Raw genomic sequence first — 12517 nt, 5'->3', positions numbered from 1 at the left:
CTAAATGTATTGGTGACAAAGTGGAAATAAAGATAAGTTTCTTCGATAAATTCTATGTTAAATCTGAAGTATCGTAGATCTAGCTTTCTGTATGGTTAATATCACTGTTTGATCTATGTGCATAGGCTTACATCTTAAATACATGTGAACCTATGTTTAATCTAAGTGTGTGAACTAGATAAATCTAATAAACGTTTGCTTAAAGACCCCTCTAAGTAGATCTGATTTACAATACTTCATCAATTAGATTAAATCTGTAAACAATGCATTAATAGAAAGTAAGGGATATTTTGGGTCCGAATTTGTGTGAGTATAGAGCAGCGTGAAGTTGCAGAATGGTGCGCGAACCCCCCAAACCACATCTATACATCCCAACGGTGTAGAAACCTGGTTCTAGCACCCCCCCCTACTACCTCGGGTGAGACCTTAGTCTGCACTTCGTGGACTGTTGCCAAAAGGGCCGGTAGCTGTGGGATTTGTTTGGCTAAGTAATTCTTCTGAACCTGGGTTAGGCCCATATAAGCCAATAGGTCAAAAAGAGTTCTAAAGGGGAAAGCAAGGCCTTAGAAACATTATAAAAAATGAACAAAATTATGGCTCAACATCTCCCCCACACCTAGCTCCTTGCATGTCCCCCATGAAAGAACAAATGTTGCAACTCCGAAGGAAAATTCACTCTTTGCCCTGAGCTACAACTACTATGGCTAGATGATCCAATTATACCCTGCCGGACTTAGATTTCTGAACCTTACTTTGATATTCTTCATTCTCCTTCTGTAGGTGCTCGATTTGAACCTAGTTTTTCTTCATGACTCGGCATGCCTTCTAATGCTTCACTTTCCACCCATCCATTTATTTCTGGAAGTGTAGGCTGTCTTCCTTTATAATTTCATTTTCCTTTCAAAGAACCCATTCAGACATAGCAAGCTCAGTGATAGCTTCCTCCATATCCTTTAGTGACTACATTTTCTTAGAAGTTCCCTCATCCCCATCCTGCCCTTGAGAGGATTAAGGCAAACTTGGTTCCTCCCTTTCTCAGAAATCTTCGACTATTTTATCCCACTTTCCTACAGTTGTGGGTCTTAGAAAGATGCAACCTCCCACTCTTCTTTGTCAATGAATGTAGTTGATTCAATATTCACTTGCGTCCACTTAGACAAGTCTCAAGGCTTATTATCCTTCTTATCAGTTTTAATTTTTTGTCCCCCCTCCTTTGTAGTTTCCTTTATCACCAGCTTCATCACCTAGCTTCTCGTAAAATGCCTAGTAGGAGCATAGGTACCCTTTGATGGCTTAGGCTCATTCCCTAAAGTTTCCTCGACTAGCACCACTTTGTCATAGTTCTTAACCTCCTTTGTCAACTGACCATGGGTCTTAGTTTCTTTCTCGATTCTATACTAGTTCTAAATATTTGGTTTCCGGTAAATCAGGCTTCTTCTCGTCATCCACAAATTAATTCTCTAGCAACAACTCTTTCCACATTTTGTTTTGTTTCTTCAAAGCCTCCATCATGATAACTTTGACAAGACCATGATGATAGAGGTTCTCCTCTATATGTGATGCCCTCTCCTTGGAAGAAGTAGCCATCTTCAACAAAGGCATTCTAGGATAATATGGTAAATTCAAGGGTTTGTCTTGGAAATGGTCAAGGAGACAAATTTGAAATAGGGAATCTAACCCAAAACAACCTTCACAGGTGATATACTTCTACATGCGAAAGAAGAGGCGCTGGTACTTACTTCTAAAGTAATCTTGCAAAATCCCCTTTCTCCAATCCCGGCTTGCATGCTATTTTCTGAGGGAGGGTGTGCAAATGTCCTTGTTGAATAGTTGGTTTTTAAACCAATGCTCGCCTCCCTATGGAATTTCACAAGCTTGGGCTACCAGCTCCTCCGTCAATCTGAACTTAACATTACCCACATGCGTTATTTCTCCATTTAAGTTTAGAGAAAAAGACTTCGTCACCTATGAGTTATGTCCACTAAACTTTAGCAACACAGGTAACCATCTTGCCTTATTCGACCTTGGCTTACTCTGTGGGTAAGCATCCAGTAATGCAGGACCCTAAGGTTCGAACCTGACGACATACTGCATTTTCAATAGTAGCTAGGAGTGGGAGAGAGAAGAGTTCGATCCGGTTCGATGATATGCTTCTACGACTGAGCGAGATAATTCAGAACCCAATAAGAACAAGAATGGTTTAATTTAAGGAAAGTGTAGGGTAATGAGGAAACTTTGAACAATGTGGAATGTGATCATGATTCCCATCATGATCTGTTATGTGAGATAAGCGTTTTGAAGATAACTGATGTACACATCAAAATAATAATCGGGAATGGGAACTCACATTATGACACAAACGAATCATAGCCACATTATTTCACAAGGATGGCCATGACTCATGAAAATTCAAATTTTTTGTACCATTACCTTTTTACTTTAAGTATTCTGATGCCAAATGCACCTCCTCGATCTTACCTTACAATGGTTGAGTAACTTGGGTGATGATTGCATTTTCTTTGGAATAATAAACCACTTTGAAACCATATCATATGCAACATCATGTAGTTACATGGCCTCAACTAGTGATGAAGATGATCAGTATTTCCCATATTCTTTAGGATAATGTTCTTCTTGAAATTCATTCTTCCGGAAATAAGTCATCTGCTACAGGAAATGCAATTGTTGAACTTCTCTACAGGAAATCCCTCTACAGGAAACTATATTCTCCTTTTTTCTAGTACATTTTACTGCACATGAATATAGGCGTTGAGGTCGAATGTGCAGTAATCTCATTGGATTACCAACCATTAAGGTCAAATATTAACCAATGCGAGGTCCATTATCATTAATGAGAGTGAGGACCAAGGTACCTCTGATGCATCCTATCATGTGTGAATGTATGAGTTGTTGTTGAACCCCCTATACGATCCAGCAGTCAAGGAGCCATGATGAATCTCCATTGTTGATGATGAGATATCTCGTTGTTAAAGTATACAAGCTTCAAGGCATCAAAAGTCTCTAATATTGAACCTAGATAATTTGTTGTTGTCGATTGGCCAAGATTGTTGGAAGGAGGGCCTTAAGAGATCCCACATCAATCCAACATAAGCAAACCAAAAATTAACTAAAAGGCATAATTTATTTTGACGATCCCGAAGGATCTACTTTCCTGCGATTTTAAAAAGCCCATGCCAGTTCATGCTCTCCATATTTCAATTTTAGAGAGTCCAAAATACTGAAAAAGAAGACTCCAATGGGGCTCCTTTTCCATAATTAGTCCACTGAGGCTAGAAAAAGGAATAAACCTATGCCTAATAGACATTCCTCTCATGTTTTATTGAGCACAAGAAGGAACAAAGTAAGATCGATTTATTATGGAAGAAAATAAAGAAGAGGTAGTGAAAGGAATGACTCCCTTTCCCACCATTTCCAGCTATTTCTTCTTCACAATCTCTTCCACAAATTCCTCCTTAGATTGGGGCTTCTGATATATCTTGAGTCTATGCCCATTCACCAAGAAGGCAACATTTCCATAATCAATCTTTTAACCCAAACAAATCCATTATCAAAAAATTTCTCAATTTCATAGGGGCCATGCCAATGTATGTTAAATTTCCCCTTAAAATTCTTAAATTTTGAATCAAACAACAATTCCCAGTATCCCTCTTTGAACTAATTTTTCTTAATTTACTCGTTGGGCCATTTATCCTGTTGTTGTTGGATTATATCAGTATGCTGAAAAGCATCGTACCTAATCTCGTCCAACTCATTAAGCTACAAAATTCTCTATTGTTGTGCTTCATTAAGGATTATACCCAAATCTATTTCCATTTTAAAATTTCTGATCTGAAATTCAATTGGCAATAAAACTTGTTTTCCATACACCAATTCATACGGAGAAAAGGTGGTGCTATTTCTCCATGTGATCCTGTAGGCCCATAATTCCTCGAGAAGTAGATCAGACCAATCCTTCTTATGTAATTGCACCATCTTAGTTACGATTGTCTCCAATGCCTTATTTGTTGATTCCACCTGCCCATTGGTGTATGGACGATAAGGGGTAGACTTCTGATGAGTAATCTAATATTTCTGTACAATTCTCTGCACAAGATTTGACACAAATTGAGCACCCTGATCAGTAACAATTTCCCTTGGTACCCCAAATCTTACAAAAATATCAGAAAACATAAATTCTACCACTGCTTTCTCCATTTCTCTAGGTAGTGTTGTCGCTTCCACCAACTTCGTAACATAATCAGTACAAAATAAAATATACTTATTACCTTTTGACATAGGATTCATGGGAGCTACAAAATCAAGAGACTACCTCTCGAATTGTTCTATGCGTACTTGTGGTTGCAAAGGCATTTTATCCACTTGAACAGATCGCTCTATTCTATGATATTATCACATTTACAAACATACTCCTTTGCATCTTTGAAAAGACTTGGACAGTAGTAACCTGAGCAAAGGATCTTATAGGTTGTCCACTTATCTATGAAATGTCCTCCACAGGGTTCATCATAACAAGCTCTCAAGATATCATATATCTCATCCTCTCTAACACACCTACGAATAATCAAATCAGGTCCGGTAAAAAAAAGGTCTCCATTTATCTAAGAGTACTCAACACTTTTTCTAATAATTCTCTTTTTATGACTAGATGAGAAGTAGGGTGGTAACATTCCTGTAGCAAGGTAATTAGCCATGTCTGCAAACCAAGGTTTTTTGACAGAAATAGTGAACAAATTCTCTTTAGGAAAGCTATCATTAACAATAATATCCTCACCTGCATGGTTGAGCCTATATAGGAAATAAACTACCTAATCTTCTTTTCCCGACCTGTCCAATAATGTGATGTCAAATCCCTACAGCAACAAAATCCACCTAGTAATCCTGCCATTAGTGACTGGTTTGTTCATGAGATATCAAATAGTAGAATGATCAGTTTGTACAAAAACATTGTAACTAGTGATGTAATCTCTAAACTTATTAATAGCATAAATTACAACAAGGAACTCTTTCTTAGTTACGATGTAATTAAGTTCTGTTGGAGTTAAATTTTTACTAACAAAATAGATAGCATGGGTTACGATTTTTTCCTTTTTGCCCAATACCGCTCCTATAGCTAAATCAAAGGCATGAGTGCAAATATGAAAGAGTAATTTCCAATCTGGACCTCTTAAGACAGGTGCTGAAGAAATATTTTCCTTAAGTGTATCAAATGTAGCTTGACACTCATCACTCTAATGAAATTCATATTTTTTAGTCAATAATTTAAACAATGGCAAGGCTACCTTTGTAAAATTCTCAACAATCCTTTTGTAGTATCCCACATGTCCAAGTAAATTTCGAACTCCATTTTGATTAGTTGGTGGGCGGAAATTTTCAATTACTTCAATCTTAGCCAGATCAACTTTAATTCCTGTGGCATAAACATGATGACCCAAAAAAAAAACCCTTATCCATAATCATAAAACATTTTTCATTAGTTAATGAAAGATTAGTCTCTCTACATATCTACATATCTCTCCTAAGATTATGTAAAGCTTCTTCAAAATTATCACCCATTATTATAAAATCATCCATGTAAACCTCTACAGAATCGTGCAAAAGATCGGAGAAAATACCAAGTATCTCCCTTGGAAATGTGGCTGGTGCGTTACATAAACCAAATGGTAGTACCTTGTATGCATAGGTAACCCATGGACATGTGAATGTCGTCTTCTCTTTTTCCTTTGGAGCTATCTTAATTTGATTGTACCCGCTAAACCCATCTAGGAAAGAAAAATACTTCTTCCCTGCTAAAGTGTCCAACACTTCGTATATAAAAGGCAAGGGAAAGTGATCTTTTAATGTAGCTTCGTTTAGTTCCCTGAAAGCTACACAAACTCACCATTTACCATTATTTTTAGGGACGATAACTAGTGGGGATACCCACTAGCTGTCTGAAATAGGATAGATGAAACCTACATTTAACAATTTCCACAGTTCATTTTTTACAATTTCTCTTAAAGCGAGGTTCATTCTTCTTTGTGGTTGTTACACAAAAATATCATCACCATGATTATTTGCAGTCAGTATGGGTCTATCACCACTTTTACTGTCCTCCTAAGCAAGTCTCAGACCTCAGCTTTTCAAGTCAAGCTTTGAAAATGAGAGAAAGACATTGAAAATCAACAAAGCTATGGTTCCGCACTTTCTCTCACTGTTGCCTGCGGTCCCACACCTTCTGTTTACAAAAACTGTGGACCTGCCCACTCTGTCCCTAAAGGTGTGGGTGCGGACCCCTGTGAAAGTAAAAAAGGTGCAAGTTTATTCTAAAAAACTCACTTTGGGTTAATTCTTGATGATTCTAGAAGGAATTTTGACGTGGATTAGCCACTCTTAGGTGGTTCATGCATCCCAAAAGAGAAGGAGCTAATCCCTTGATGAGAGGAGCTATCCCTTTGAAGGAGGGATTTATCCCTTTGAAGGAGGAACTAGTAACTTCCCTCCATTGCACTATAAATTCAGGCATTGGGCTGGTTTCTAGAGAGGTTAGAAGCTGAACACTTTTGAGGGTAAATGCTGGTGAAATTAAGACTTCCTAGTTGAGCTTGAAAGGAGAGATCAGATACCTTTTTGGCTTCATTGGGAAGAGAGTGAAACTTGTCAAAGTAGAGGAGACTTCTTGCTGGACCCTGGGAGGAGCTTGTACAGCATCAAGGCACAGGTTGTAAGGTTCTTCTTTTGATTTGAATTAATACAATCAGATTCATTTTTCTCAGCAAATTGCCTTATGTCATTTGTTTCATGAATTCCTTGACTTTCATGTTAAATATGTTTTATGATATTGGTTTTTCAGGTGCTATTTAATTTGTTTGCTTGTTTGTGTTTGCAGATTCACGACAAGGGAGCTCATTTGAATCAAAGGAGCAAGGCTTCCACAAACTTGCGTTGGACCCAAGGTAGGCCTAAAACACTTGTTTGACTTTGTTTATAAATGCATATTTACAAAAGGATAGTTTGTGATTGGTTTGCTTGTCATTAGGTCTGCTTTAGATTCTAGGAAGGTCTATCTTATCCGCAAGATTGACTCATTCTGTGTGACAAAATGGCGACTCCGCTGGGGACTTGATTTTTTCCTTGTTTTTACTTTGACCTGAGAAACTGTGTTTTTGTTTCTGTTTTTGGCTTGTTGTGTGTGGAATTGGGTAGAAATAGTAGATCCAGGGTTATTTTTTGTTTTTCATAACTTTGGGAGAGGACTGCACCCTAGCCTTTTGACACAGTGCGTACTTATCCGCACTTTTGCTTTTAGCACAGAGTGATACCGCACCTGTGTTAACTGTGGGCCTGCAGACCCTGTCAAAATTTTGAAAAACCTAAGATTTCATCTATTAGTCAGCTTAGTTTTTGTTTAGAAGTTATTGTCCATTGCCCAGACCTGCATATAACCTGTCAGAAGCTTTCCTTAGGTTGATTTCATTTGTGTTAGGGTTTTAGGTGAAATTCCTAGGAGTTTTGCTTGTTGGGTTTGTTTTTCATTTTGGTCTTGTAGTAGCTCTGAGCTTAGAAGATGTAAGGACCTCAGATCACCTTGGTTTCTACCAGCCTTCTTGTGAGTATGACCATTTATGAAATCTACCCTTGTTGAGGAATCTGCTTTGTGTTTTCTCGCTACAAAACTTCGAAAAGCTTGTGTTTAAAAGTTTGGATTTTCATTTTTAAAAAGAAAACAAAATTGGTTGTTTTTTACTAATTTGTGATTCTGCATAATTGGTCCTTAGTTTACATCTAGCTAAGTAAAACATCCTCAAAAAAGACGTCTTGTAGGCCTTGAGTTCAAATAGGTTTTTATAGTTTATAGATCTCAAAGTTAGTCATTTCCATAGTTTTGAGTGTTTTATAAAAAAAAAAAAAATCTCTTTTGGAAAAAGTTTGGTTTTGTAGTGATTCAGTCCTTTGAAAAGAAAAGGGAATTTTTTGTGAAAATAACTAGTTGTCTCGTTTTGAGTGCATTGGAAAGGACAAAAGCTCTTCTTTTAATTTGTTTGTTAAGAAAGATTTGTGTTTACAAATATTTGCATTCTCAAACTCTTTCCTAGCTAGAAGTTCATCGAAGGGAAAAGATTGTTTAATCATCTTAAGTGCATTTTTAGTGATTTTGAGTCGAGTCTTCATACCACGAGTTTCATCTCCGCACCTTTTGACTTAAACAAAAACCAATAAAAATAATGCCTAAAGTAAAATTCATCTAGTAACGTTTTATTTCTAGGGCTCTAATACACCAATATAGCTTAGGCTAGTGTCTTGGAGTAGGAGAGTAATTAACTCTCCAAGACAGTAAAAACAAACAAGTGGCTGTATCTTGTGGTAGGGAAGAAATCCAATTGTTGCATTTATGCTCTGGGAAAGCTCCTCTTAAAGGGGAAGCACGAGATTGTGTCCCAACTAGAGTGGGAATCAATCCTTCCTCATTGGGAACGACGCCAGATATTCACGTATTAAAAATGGTAAACCTCAGATTAACCATTGTCGAGGAGCCTGGGGTCACTTGTTGGTAAACCTTGGATTATGTCAAGGAGCCTTCAAGGGGATTGAGCATGCTACTCTGCCCTTGCATGCGTATCGGATCGTAGACTGTTCCCCCGGGTATATTTGTTTCAGTTGGTAACCTTAATGGCCATATTCTTTAGGATTCTTCCTAAGGTGACAGTGGTGGGAGGATCCCACTGTACCTGGAGCAGACATCGGCTATACTCACTTGGATTTTCTGGGGGGTTCTCTTCACTCGAGACAATTAAGTGGAGGAACTTGTGCGAATCTATTCATTAAGCAGGTTGCTGGGGTAACTGTTCCAACCGCCATTTCTGTATTGAACTCTGCAACGTCGGATTTCATCACCAACTAGTGTTTTGAGTACGGAAAGTTACTGTTTGTGTGTGTTTGATCTCCTAGATTCTTTAGGTGTGTGATCCAAATTTGTTTGGTTCTTTAGAGGCTTTAGGTGGTTTTCATTGAGATTTTACTTTGTTTGCGTGTGAAGTAGTTAAAAATTTTTAACCGTGGCTGAATTACTGAGGAAGTCCCGTAGACTTCAGGGCCAACCTCCTGAGTTTTCACTGAGCCAGCCTAAAGGGTTGAAATTCCTCGTATCTCCTAGAGACAGTAGAGTTGGGTCACCTGAAGAATGAGAGTCTTCTTTGGTAGTACATCCTAATTTTCAAGCTTTAGTAGCAGATTATAATCCACAATCTGTGTCTATTTCCGAAGTTACTGGTAGCTTTTCATCTACTAGTGATATAGGTGAGGAACCTGAAATATCCGAACCTGAAAGTGAATTTGCTGCTACTCCGACATTGGGGTTTGCTTCTCCAACTTCTAGTGGTCCTGGTTCACCTAGGGTAGAAGGAATAATTACCCAAAATCTTCCTTCTGGACTTATAGCTATCTAAGAACTTTCTACTCCGGAAGAAGAAGTAAGCATCCCTATCCCTGAAAATCAACCTGCTATTGAGCTAAGGGAGCGTGAATCAATATTTTACAGTCCACCCAGGAGTAGTGCTGGGTATCTTTCTTTTGACTAATTTCTTAGAAAACCCAGGGTTAAGTTTTTCACCACCTCGTGTTCCTTATCACCCAACACCTAGAGGTTATCGTCCATTAAATATGTCAAGACAATCGTCCATGTTTACTCAATCGCCTGAATCCTTTTTGTACGGCGGTCCTTCTGTTCCCTCTGGGTATCAATCACTTTCTGGTACTTTTTTGGGAGCATCTCCTCAACCCATTGAACAAGGGTTATTAACTGGAAGCAATGGTACTAAGTCGTTGAGCGTAGAAGATATTCTCATGATGTCAGGTTCTATTCCCAATCCTCAACCTCAAGGTGGCCAGTTATCGCTTGGGGGGCAACCTCAAAATCCTCAATTATCGCCTGGGGGGCAACCTCAAGGTACCCAATTTGCGCCTGGGGGGTAACTTCAAGGACAATACATACCTACGGGATAGTACGTTCCTCAAGGTCAACTCCAGACTCAATATGTACCCCAAGGTCAACCCCAGTATCAGTACATGCCTCAAGGGTATCAACCCCAAGGTCAATACTCGAACCAAGGTTTCCAACCACCTTCCGGTCAATCATATGTTCAAGGAACAGGAAATGTACCTTTGAATTATCAATCCTACCCTCAACCCAGTTATGGTCCTCAATATTCTCAACCTGTTATGGGTTCGTAACCCGAAATGAATTTAGTGTGGGATCCATCGCAAACTCAACAGGTGTTGTAGCCAAATGTACAGTTGTCATCTCAAACTGGACAACCCTTAGTTTCTGGTACACCCCAACAACTTGTCCAGTCTACTATTCAAACTTCTGTACCTTTGGTAGTTTCTCAGCCTAGGCCTAGTACGCCTCGTACTCTGCCTCAAACGACTGCTACAACTGCCGCAACATCTGTTCAATCTACCCCACCTACTTCTGAAGTATCGACAGCTTCGGTTTCTACTATTCCTGTATCTACTCCTCAAACATCTTTACCTCTATCTGGACCCACGATTCAAACTTCGGTTCAGATGCCTGTAGGACAACCTGGTTCAAGTATGGTTGTCACAAGTCAACCATAATTTACTTATCAACCGTACCAGGGACAGTACCAATTCGGTCCTGTTGTGCAGCAGCCAGTCTATCAGTATCAACTGTACCCTAGGTACACATATCAACAACCTCAACAACCCCAGTACGGTCTGGTTAATCCTGGTTTTAAGAGGATACAATATCCCAAATGCAATTCTTATTCCTAGTTATCCTGGATATCCTCCTCCTGGGGCTGGTCTCATGACCCAAATTTTTAGGGACCCTAATCATCAGTTACCGTTTATCGCAACTTTGGACTTGCCTGACTTGTCGCGCCTAACGAACGATCCCATTAATTATCTTCTTTTTTGGCCGCCAATGCCGAATAAGTTGCCTAGTGATATTCCTAAGTTCGAAGGCAAATCAGGAGAGGACCCATCGAACCATGTGATGACTTATCACCTCTGGTGTGCGTCTAACTCCATTTCAGATGATTCAATCCATATAAGACTTTTCCAGCGCACTCTGATTGGTCTCGCGACCAAGTGGTACATTGAGTTACCGCGAGGCACTTTTTGTAATTTTAGTCAGTTAGCTACCTCGTTTTTAACTCATTTTCAATTGCCAGTCAGATATGACTATGGCACGGAATTACTAACTTCATTAAAGAAATCGACGTCCACTTACATTTCAGATCATATTCATGAATGAAGACGTCGACGGCATTTAGTGAAGGCTTTTATTCCGGATCAGATCTTGGCTGAATGGTTTGTAAATTCTTTGTTGCCAAAGATCACCGAAGATGTAGCTAAAGCCGGAGTTGTTACTAAGGAGCAAGTAATTGCTCAAGAATAGTACCTTGACTTGGTCTATACTCAGTCAGGTACGTTACACGAGAAAATCCCCGATCTTCCCAAGAAAAAGCAAATCGTTGCAGCTCCTTCGGGATCTCATGCCGCCGATGGTATTATTGGTATGGTTAACACTAAGAGTAAGAAGAAGTCTTCGAAGAATTCTTCTCCTATCATAACCTTGCCTGACTCCCCAACAGGAGATTCTTCTGCGGAGATTTCTGCGGATATTCATGTTGTAGAGTCATCTGTAGCCAAATCAAAATCCGGTGGGGAGAAGAAAGGGAAGAAGAAGAATAAAACGGACAAAACTTCAGAGGAGAAGCCTGAAAAATCGGAAAAGAGCTGTAAGTGGACTGTCTTTTAGTTCCATTTTAACGAGTTTAAAAGAAAAACTTGGCAATCTTTTCATGTTTCAGGAGTCAGAAAAGAGCTTAAAGGTGACTCTAAATGTTTTTTCGTCGAAAATGATAGATTTCGCTTGAATAATCCGTTATCCTGAACAAAAATGGAAACATTACTCATACATGTTTGAAATGGATAAAAATGTTGCAAAAATACCTTTCCAAAGTGAAACATATACAAATTTGCAATTTATTTACTCAAAAAACTTATAAAAAGGGCTTTCATCAATTCATTTTTACCATTTCAGTTTTAGGTGAGAAAATAGTGCTTTTGTCCAGAAACTTCCCGTGAAGATTGCCGAAAATGCAATTGTCGGAATCGAACGTCGTCTTCTCCAGGTAATCCACATCATCCTACTCTTCATTTTTAACCATTTCATTTCTTGTTTTAGGCTTTTATTTCATTTTTCTGACTTTTTCTCAATGGGGAAAACGTCAAGGTTCCGCACCTTCCATGTAGGAAAGGTGCGGACCCATGCACTGTCTCTAACATAGAGGGTGTGGTCCCCGCAGCAAGGGTTTTTAACCCAAAATTTCTCAAAATTGACCCAAACAAATTAATTTATAGCATTCTAATTTGTCTTTTTACTGGATGCAGAGAGTACTTCATGCTAGATTGGCATGAACAAGAGCATGAGGATGTGTATCTAGCCGCGTTGAATCACCAACCTTCGATCGATGCATTGAAGGCCTGCAGC

The sequence above is a fragment of the Pinus tabuliformis genome, chromosome J, assembly GCF_031772625.1.
Source record: "Pinus tabuliformis cultivar Carrire ecotype Pingquan chromosome J, CPIR1, whole genome shotgun sequence".
Taxonomy (NCBI): domain Eukaryota; kingdom Viridiplantae; phylum Streptophyta; class Pinopsida; order Pinales; family Pinaceae; genus Pinus; species Pinus tabuliformis.
Note: the sequence above shows the minus strand (reverse complement) of the source record.